Source organism: Octodon degus, unplaced genomic scaffold (genome assembly GCF_000260255.1).
Source record: "Octodon degus isolate 3935 unplaced genomic scaffold, OctDeg1.0 scaffold00195, whole genome shotgun sequence".
Taxonomy (NCBI): Eukaryota; Metazoa; Chordata; class Mammalia; order Rodentia; family Octodontidae; genus Octodon; species Octodon degus.
This window is the reverse complement of record NW_004524771.1, coordinates 495,758-506,490: the sequence shown is the minus strand read 5'-3', so window position 1 is coordinate 506,490 and position 10,733 is coordinate 495,758.

The following is a 10,733-nucleotide window of genomic DNA, read 5'->3' as shown; positions in this document are numbered from 1 at the left end:
GGACTCAGTCCTGTGTCTGAGGACATCAAAGATGTCCCCACCTAGTGAACTGAGCCACAGCCCCAGGGAGGAAGTCCAGTCTCATAGGGCACACATGTAGTTCAGATGAGGAAACAGTCAATCTTCAGGATCCATAGGGTTGATCCCGGGACACACCCACCCCATCCCACCCCATGGGTCCCAAAACTCAAGGATGCCAAAGTGCCTCCCATAAATGGGGTCAGATTTCCATATGACCTATGCATATCCTCCCGTAGACTTTAATTCCTCTCTAGGTTATTTATATCTAATGCAATGTAAATTCTATGTAAATAGTTGTTATACTGTATTGTTTAGAGAATAATGACAAGAGAAATAAAGCACTGCACATAATTCAAGGCAGATGCAATTTTTAAACACTTTCCATTCGCTATTGGTTGACTCCACAGCTGCAGCATCAGGGGCACAGAGGGCCGCTGTCCTGGTGGAGTTTAGACACATGATACCTAGCGTCACCCACAGAGATGGACATCGCAGTGTGATGCTATTTCCATCTATCCAACTGCACAGATCTGAAGTTCAGTAGCCATGAACACAGAGCTGTGCCCCCAGCTAACAGAGTGTTTTAAGAAATGGACAAGGAGAAGGTCAAGAATGCAACCCATAAGAAAAATGGCAGAGGTGATGTGCAAAGAGTAGACAGAAAATACAGACAATGCTTAAAACACAAAAGATGAGCATTCCACTCATAATAATAAAACTCTAAGGAAACAACCCACGCAGAAGTTTAATGATGCATCCATAAGGTCACAGGGGACAAACTTGTAGGAAGACACATTGGTATGATGTGGGCAATCTGACAATACCTATGAAAATTGCAGAAATTTTAATCTTTGAGCCATGGACTTACTCCTAGGAATCCAAATAACCCCCATAATTCCAGGTATGTAAGAAGAATTTAGTGCATGGATAGTCATTGCTACATTGTCTGAGGCAGCCAAAGCTCAAACATACCCATTTTCCTACAGAACACCAATTAAACCACCTACCAAGTGGGTGTGGTGGCACATGCCTGTAATCCCTGAATCCTGGGAGGCTGAGGCCGGGGGATCATAGGTTCAAGCCCAGAATATGTACCTTAGCAACTCAGCAAGACTCTATGTCAAAAAAAAAAAAGTAGGGAGGGCAGGGGATGTAGCTCAGTGTGAAGGCCCTGGGTTCAATCTCCAGTACTGCAACAACAACAACACAAATCAATTTTACAGTCATTCAGCAGAGTACTCAGCTAAGAGGAGGATCAATGAAAAAATCCCAAGACATCTCAGAAAATGAAATATGATAAGCCATGAAATTGTGTGTGTGATGAATGGCAAAATTATTTTCAGTAATGATCTTTAATAATCATTTTCTTGACCCAAACCTTAGATTTAAAATAAGCAATTTTTAAAGACTAAACTTCTGTTTTGAAGAGGTTCAAATTCCACACACATAGCAATCTAGAAAGACGAGCACAGGCCCTTGCCCTGTGTCTGTGCAGGCAAGTGGCAGTGTGCCCAGCCGTGAGCTCTGGAAGTGAGAAGGAAACACTTTTCTCCCCACTTCTTCTGTACCATGTAACCACTACCTCCTCAAAGATGGAAGGCAAAGAAAAAATAAAATTAAACCAAAGGACTCGCCTCAGCAGTGTCCTCCCTTTGCAAATGGAAAACAAAAAGGAACAGGCAAAAGACCCTACTCCTGGGGAGGGAGAGCGCCGCAAGGCCTAGAATCCTGTGCTCTCCCCTGGGCTGGATGGACCACTGGCCTCGTCTTGCTGTCATCAGTTCCAAGACTTGTGCCTCTCTGCACACTCAGCCCAGAACATCTGTCACTTCTGTTCACCTTGCAGTCAGCCAACATTTGTTTGTTTGTTTTTGTTGTTGTTATTGTTGTTTTTCAGTACTGGGGATCAAACTCAGGACCTTGTGTATGCCAGGCAGACATTTATGCCACTGAGCTATCTCCCCAGCCCCAAGTCAATATTTATTGAGGTTTGACCAGGATCTAGGCCCTATGCTGAGTGCTGGGACACATGGATAAACCTCATGGGCACAAAGCCTCGGCTGCTACAGGCCCGAATGTGTTCCAACCACTGTTCCTCATTGCCGGAACTACACAGAACAACCTATGGATTTGCTATGTAGGTTAAATGAGATAGCGCATTGTCTTTGTTTTCTGTTGGTAGTAGAGTCTGGGCAAGAGACAAGGAGTAGTCATCTCCCCCTTGGATGAAGCAATCAGGATTCAGCTATGGGGACCCACCCCTGACTTTACCTAATCCTAATCCAGAGGCCCCACCTCTAAACACCACAGCAGGATTAAGTTTCTACCTCTCTTTAGCCTGACACTTCAGTTCAAGAGCCAGCACACGAAGCTGTAGGAACCTCAAACCATATCCACAGCGCAGCCAGTAGACACGCAGATGAGCAGGCAGGTACCACATCGTTAGCACACATTTGTACCGGCTGGTGGCCTCTTGGCAAGATTTGTGCAGCTGTGACATAAGGAACAGTTGAGGTTGACCCCAGGGCTCTAATAGCCTGGCACATAGCCAAGGCTCAGAAAATGGCAGGGATGCCAGAGGACTAAGAGGATTCCTTCCCAGCTTTCTTTGACCCCTTCTCCCCAAAGCCCTCCACGCACATATATCAACCACAGATAGGAAACAGGAAGGGGTCCCAGGGTGGGAAGGGCCACCTCAGGTAGCCAGACCTGGGTGCCTGGGCAGAGCCACACAAGCTCTCCCCCACTCAGCCTCAGAGTGAGTCAGCTAAGCACTGCAGCAGAGACGCTTACCACACCGCACTACAATAAAACCGCCCTTGGCCTCCAGGAGACACGGCCATGTATATGCCCATCGATTTTGTAAGACTATTTTTACTATTCCTCTTCCTGGTGAGGGCTGTATATATATTTTGGGCTGTGTTCTTCTCATAAATAAATAAGTATGTAGGTAAATATGAATAAGAGCAGAAATGTATTAAGTGGTTGGCATGGTACCAGGTGTGGTGTTGCAGGACTCAACCTCCAGGAAATTTTCTGGTGTTTTCTTTTGTTTTGTTTTGTTTTGATTTTCAGCACTGGGGATTGAACTCAGGACCATCACACTGAGCTATATTCCCAGTCCAGATTTCATTTTCAAGTTTGAGATAGAGTCTCACAAGTCATTAAGTTGCTCAGACTGGGCTTAAACTTGGGATCCTCCTGCACAGCCTCCCAGGATGCTGGGATTACAGACGAGCACCACCACACCCAGCTTCAGCCCCTAGGATTCTAATTTTCTGTCATAACAACCCAAGTAGGCCAATACCCTATTGATTCCCATTTTATAAAAGAGTAAACCAAGGCTCAAACAAGTGAATTCATGCCCCAAAGCAGGGGCAGAGAAGGAGCTGTGGAAAGAGTCTGGCATCTAATGATTCCAGAAAATGTTAAACATAGACTCAGCATGTGCCAATAGTTCTCCTAGGAGATACACAGAAAAATAAAAATATAGCCCTGCAGAAACGTGTAGCTGAATGTTCTTAGCCGCCCTATTCACAAAACTTAAAAGTGGGAAAAAAATCTAAATGTCCATCAAAGAATGGTTGATTAAATAAAATGTGACATAGCTGCTGTCTTAGTTTTTTAGTACTTGTTGCTGGGAAAAATACCCAACACTCAAAATGAAGAAAAAGTTTATTTAGCTCACAGTTTGTGGAGGTTTCAGTTCATGCTCCACTAGCTCCGCTGGCTCCAAGGCAAAGGACAGCAGCTCATGGCGGCAGAAAACAATGAAGAGCAGAAGAGGAGCAGCAGCTGCGGCATCCATCAAGCCTCTCTCTTCCTTCTATGCTGACTGCGAAGACCAGTGCTCCACAGTGAAGATTGGTGCTCCTCCAAAATGGTGCAGCTCCAAAGATCAAGCTCCTCTGAAGCCTGGGACTTCTCCAAGCAGGGCAGGGCGACCAGGAAGCCTTCTGCAACTCCTTTACATACTTTTTTTTTGTGCTGAGTCACTCTGGGGCGGCAATGGCCCTAGGGTGGAACCAATTGCACCCCAGTGCTGGCTCCATTGCGCCGCAGGGCAGAAGCAATTGGGGCCCCAGGTTGGGCCCTGCCCACCTGCAGCAGGGGGACGGGGCCCACTCCTGGAACATTGGGAGCGATTCAGCCAAGACACAAAGCATCAAAGAAACATCCTTCATCTGGAAACAAGAGATAGCAAGGAAAGAAATAGCCAGGCATGGTCTAGCACACCAATCACTGCCTTCTGGAACACTGAGGCAGGAAGATTACAAGTTCAAACCCTGGAAATACTACATGCTCTGCATCACAGGCTACAGCATGGTGGTCAGAAAAGTGCTCAAGCTTAGTGGCTCAGTCCATGTGAAGTGTCCAGAATAGGGAAATCCATAGCAAGAGCTGGGTGGGTGCCAGGCTAGAGTAGGTGTGACTGGAGAGGGGTACAAATGGATTCAGGGTTCCTCTGGGGGCAATAAAAATTCTCTGGGATTAGACAGCAATGATGGTTGTGCAACTTTATGAACATATTAAAATTGTTTTGTGCTCTTTAAAATTGTGAACTTTATGGAAATTAATTGCCTCAATTTTAAAAGAAAAACAGGCAGATCAAGGATTTGACCTCAAGGGTCTCTGATCCAAAGCCTCTATTACTGAGTTCTGACAGCGCCTATGGCCAAGACCCAACCTCCACTTCCCCTCTTAATTGCCTGTCCCCTCAGGTCCCCCATCATTAAACTTGTGGGGTGGAGACCATGCTGGCCAGGGAAATGCTAAGTGCCCTGACAGCCCTGCATTTCTGCCAACTGCCTTGAGCTGGGGTCCAGCTCATGGCCACCCCTGAGACCCAGAGCAGCCAACGGCAATGCTTTATGGCATCAGGGAGCAGCTCCAGCTTGGAAAATCCAGGTGGTCAGTGTGCCTGAGCAAGGCCCCCTCCTCCCTCCTCCATTAGCACTGGCAGGCCAGCCCAGGACGAGGAGGAGAGCTCTCCACTGCTCAGGAACTGATTTCCGAGCTCCAGCCTATGCCAATACCAGGATATGAAATCAGTGATCTTTTTCCCAGAAGTCTCCACAGGGATCCCCCCCCCACCCCTGCCCAAAGGAGACCCCAAGTTCAAGGTGACATTCCTGGCTCAAAGGACTCAGGCTGCAAAGTTTGACATACTCAAGGTTGGGCCCTAGGTCTGCTGCATGCCAGTAGAGCAGCTTCAGGCATGGCATTTTCTTTCCTTGAGCCTCAGTTTCCCCGCCTGTCACATGGCACTCATAGCTTCCACATCTGTGACTCTACCAGGAACTACAAGGTGCTAGGTCTGAGTATCCCCACTGCAGCAGGGCTTGGCACATGGGAGGTGGCCTGCGTCATTTCCACAGCACTTCCCCCCAGCTCCCTGGCACTGGGGCAGAGTGACTCTTCACCTTGGATGCTGTTGACAGCATGGGGCTGGGGCTTTGGGTTTCTTCTTGCTTAGATCCTAGCCAGAGAATTTTGCATGCCTTGGGACTGCTATGTGGCTGGAACATTAGGAGCTTTCCAGATAATTCTGCTCTGCACCCAGGGCTGAATACCTTGCACTCTGGGAGGCTGAGACAGTGTCTTAGTTACTTTTTTACTCTTTACTGGGACAAAAACCTGACCGTCAAAGTGAAGGAAGGAAAGGTTTATTTAGCTCATGGTTACTGGAGGATTCAGTCCATATTCACTGGCTCCAATGCAAAGGACAGCAGTTCATGCAGCAGAAAACAATGAAGAGCAGCTGCGTCCATCAAGCCTCTGACTGCGAAGACAGAAGACCGGTGGTCCACCACAAAGATTGTCGTATCCAAAGCCGCGTGGCTGAAGATCAAGCTCCTCTAAAGACTGCGAGTTCTTCACGGAAGTGGGGCAGGGCTGGGCCCCCATGCCCCCCCCCCCAGTTCTGCTTGAGCTGACTCAGCCAAGTTGACACAATGTATCAACTAACACAGGCAGGAATATCACAAACTCAAGACTAGCCTGAGAAAATTAGAAAACTAGAAGACCCTAATTACAAAATATAAAATTAAAAAAAAAAAGATCTGGGGATGTAGTGCAGTGTGTAACCCCTGGGTTCAATCTCTAGTACTTAAAAAAAAAAAAATACTCCATCACAACAACCCAAACAGGACACCACCATATTGATTCCCATTTTATAGAGGAATAAACTGAGACTCACAGAGGTGAGGTCACTCCCCAAAAGCAGGGGTGCAGAGGAGGCTGTGGGAAAATCTGACAATCCCTCAAATGGCTAAACATAGGATTTCCATATGACCAGCAGTTCTACTCCTGGGAGATACACAGAAAAATTAGAACACAGCCATACAGAGGGCTAGGAAGATAGCTCAGTAGAATAAACACTTGCCTAGCAAGCACAAGGTCCTGAGTTCAATCCTCAGTACCACAAAAAAAAAAAACAAAACAGAAATGTGTGCCTAAATGTTCTTAGCATCAACTGTTTATGATAATCAAAAGTGGGAAAAGTCTAAATGTCCATCAGTAGATGGATGAATAAATAACATTTCAGCCTAAATCTGAGTCTCTCTCTCTCTCTCTCTCTCTCTCTCTCTCTCTCTCTCTCTCACACACACACACACACACACACACAGATTTATATATTTATTGACATTCAGGCTCACCCCCAACTGATTTAATAAGAACCTCTAGCCATGAGTTACAACGATCAGCTTCTTCTTCCCTTGGGTGCTAGGGATCCAACCCATGGCCTCACACATGCTATGCACCAAGCTACACCCAGCCCTAAGAATAGCATTTTTAAAAATTCCCATGACTTTACAAAATGAGCAGTCATATTGGGGTCACCATGTTCCCCATTGTCCTCTACCCCCATGGTCCTGCTACCATTTCCTTCCAGTTTATTCTGTGCCAGGTCTTAACTAAAAACCAAAGCCAGCCTCCTTACTCACCTGCTCCAGTTATGAGTGACTTGCCTTGAGAAGGCTCCAGAGTCCCCTTCCCCCAAACCTCTTCTAGGCCTGCCTGCCTTCCCAGGCTCATCTCACACATGCACACTCATGTACACACACATACGTGTACACACAGGTATACACACACACATGCACATAACCCAGGGAAGCACCAAGCCCTTCCCACACACCGTACCCACTGCCCAAAACACTTCCGGAAAGCCAGCCCCACACCCATGCTCCACGCATCTGTGCTTCCCTGCCCAGCCAAGGCTCAGACTCATTTGTAATTCTCTCTACCCACCCTCTTTCTGAGCCCCTCCGGGCCCAGGGACACTCTTGGATCCCTGTAACAATAATACTCTCCCCTTATGTATCCAATAACATCCCCTGGGATGAGTACCCTTCTAGAGGAAACTCACAGTTTCAAAGAAGGAGGTGGCCTCCAACTCCCTTTATGCTTGGGATGCTGTTGTGTGACAGTATGATGCTCGGAGCTGGGTGGCATCTTGAGACCATGAGGCAAAAACCCAGACCACGCACTTTGCCCCATGTGCTGCCACCACCAAGACACTGTCCCCTTTAACTGCAGCCCCGCAGTCATCCATCCCCTGCCCATCTAAGCCCATGCTGCCCTCCAGCCTTCTCTCACTTGCAGTGAAACACATATTTACTGGTACAAGGAGGCCCGCCCAGGAAGGAAAGAAAAGTAGGATCAACTTTAAAGTTCCAGGCCACAAAGTGATACAGTGGCTGAGATTTTACTATAAATATCTCCAACAAAAAACAGTGCACAGAGGAGGACTCCAAAGGATTTGACAGGGTTCTTTTTTTAAGTTAAGTCACGACAAATTTCTCTTAAGAAAAATATAGGATATTGGCCGTGAGGTAAGGGAAACAGGACAGCAAATCTGGGTGACTGTGGAGTCTGGGGACAGATACACTTTGCACACTGTTTCTGGTCGTGAAAGTCTCTGTCGTTTCAAAAGGGATTGGCTCACAAGCAGCCTGTCATGCTTATGTCGCAGCTTTAACCTCTCCTTATTTCTCATTAGTGTGTGTTAGTTATGCAGAGGAATGAATTTCTTCTTGGCAGATTCCTACAGCAGACAGCACGCTTGGGTCACCATCACATCCCCTTAGTCACTCTGCCCAAGTTGTTTTGCTTTGTTTTGTTTTGTAGTTTTCTTTACAACAACTGAGGCCTAGCTGAGGAGTTGATGGTGAGCACCCGAGTCACCGAATGAGCCCCAGTAGGGTTTGTCATCTCCTGAGTCCTCACCAGGACGGATCAGGGAAAGCAGACCGGCCGCACTGCTGAGTGGCTGAATGTGGCAAGGTGGCTGGGCTCAAAGACTTTGGCACCCACAGCTGACGTTCTGGCTCTGCCATTTATTGGTTCCAAGTCCCTAACCTTGCGGAACTCTTCAGCACGGCTGTGAAACACAGACACAGAGCTCCCACCCTCGGACAGGCGGAGCGACAGCTGGAACAGAGCAGGGTGCACCCGAGAGAGAAGAGGCGCTGCAGCTAGTACTTGACTGAAGCCAGCCCTCTGCCTTCCTTCACCGGAGGAACCGAGCAGGAGAACCGACTTGGCTGTGCACCAGCCCGCCGCTCCTTTTCTGGTCTCAGCTGTCCGCCTCAGCCCAGTGCTAACAGTGCCGGGACACTTGGAGCGCGCCAAAGACGCGGCGGGCACGCGGCCTGGGTGCTCTCATTTAATCCCTGATACTTTGAGACCCGGTTTACAGAGACAAGACTGAGGCTAAGAAGCATCAGAACCCTACAGCGAGTAAGTGGGCTCTGAGATCCGGCATTCTTGCTCCTCACAGCTAAAAGCAATTTAGAGTTTCCACCAACGTGTGTGAAGCTGGAGCCGCTTTGCGGCCATCCCTGCAAGACGTAGGGGAGCTTTCTGCATACGTGTGAGCACCATTCAGGCATTCCCACTTCACAGGCTAGAAGGGCGCCCCAGCTCCGCCCCAGCGCCTGCTCACCCGGCTCTGGCTGAGCTGCTCAAGCTCCATCCCAGGCCTCGGGATCCAGGACTCCTTAGCTCTCCACCCTCACCTACTGCCCCACAGAGGCCTCCTCCACCCCCACCTCTTGCCCTCACCAAGGCCTCCGGCTCTGCGTCCTCGGCCAGGAGCGGCGCAGTGAACGCGATGACCCAGGGATCTCACGGTACAGTTCTGGCACCCTCGGCTGTGTCCCCTTAGGCCACTCACTTGCTCTTTCTGAGCCCCAAATTTTCACCCACACCCTAAGTCTACGACCATCTCCACGACCCCAGGGAGAGGGTTCCACTGTTCCCCAACTCTCGGCTCCCTATTCGTTCCCCACCGCTGGAGCTACAAGGTGGACACACATAGAGCCAGAACGCACCGAGGTTTATAAACCAAAAGTCGCCGCCCTTTCAAGGACAAAGGGAAAACGACCAGCGTTATGCACGGACTCAGTGTGCGGCGGCGCTGCCCTCCTGCGGCCAGCATGCTGCACTGCAGCCTCTTCGGTACTGGGGAATCCCGGCTGCCTGGCAAATTTCCACCCAGCTGGGAGGAGAAGGCTCGGAGGGAAGCGCCAGGAAACATGAAGAACCAGTCAGGAAGTCCTAACCTCTCCTAACCTTCCCCTCGCTGGCCGTTCCGATCCCGCAGGGCAGTCTGCACCTCTCCACTTAGCTCAGTCCCCTCCGCCCTCATCGCTCAGGATGCCCAGGGCTAGTGCCAGGACTCTGAGGCCTCTGACCAGGTCCTTTGCTTGTCCTCTCCCCGTGGTGGTCAGTTCTAACAGCACGAGTGTTCTTTCTGGTCATCAGGCCCTGAAACAGTGCCTGGCCATATCCTGTTTAGTGAGTGAATGATTGGTGGCTGGGTAAGCCTCTAAGGCCTTCTGAGCTTCAGTTTCCCCCACTGTAGAATAAAGATTGTAAAGCGATCCTTTCCACATAGATATGATAGCACACTCCTGTAACCTCAGCATTCTGGGAGACTGAGGCACTAGGATCTCAACTCGGAGCCCAGTAAAGGCAACTTAGTAATTTAACAAGACCCTGTCTCAAAACTTTAAGAGGGGATGATGGGAATGTAGTTCAATGGGAAAGCTCTAGTACTGAATTTTTTTTTAAAGGCACCCTTATTCCTCTAGGGTCACAGTGAGTATTGAATGGGTGTTTAGTGAATGAACCCCATGGTGAGTTGAATAAGTGTCTTCCCCAAATCGTGTCTACTACAGATTTTGGTCTCAGTGGAAGTCGGTCTTTGTAGACCTGACAGCAGTCGTGCGCTGTAGCGCATTTCAGCCAGCAAGGAACCTCATGTGCCCCAGTGGTCCTGGTCCCTAAGACAACATCACCCAGTGACATCGGAGCTGTAGTGTCACCTGCAGGCACATCTCACAAGGTGCACACCGCGCCAAAGTCACCCAATCACGTGTATCTCAGAATGCTTAAAGAGACATGCGTCTACGGTGAGATGACATTGTACTGGGCTACGATGCACCGTTGGTACAGTGACAAGTGTCCTTATAAGGTAGGGAGAGAACACCCAGAGACACACAGGCACACAGGGACAGAGGCCATGTGAAGATGAACGGAGGATCAGGAACAATATCGCACATCTGTAATCCCAGCGCCCTGGGAGGCTGAGGCAGGAGGATCCCAAGTTGCCCAACAAGCCTAGGCAACTTAGGGACTTAGCAAGACCCTATATCAAAATTTGAAATAAAAAGGGACTGGGGATGTAGCTCAGTGAAAACACCCTG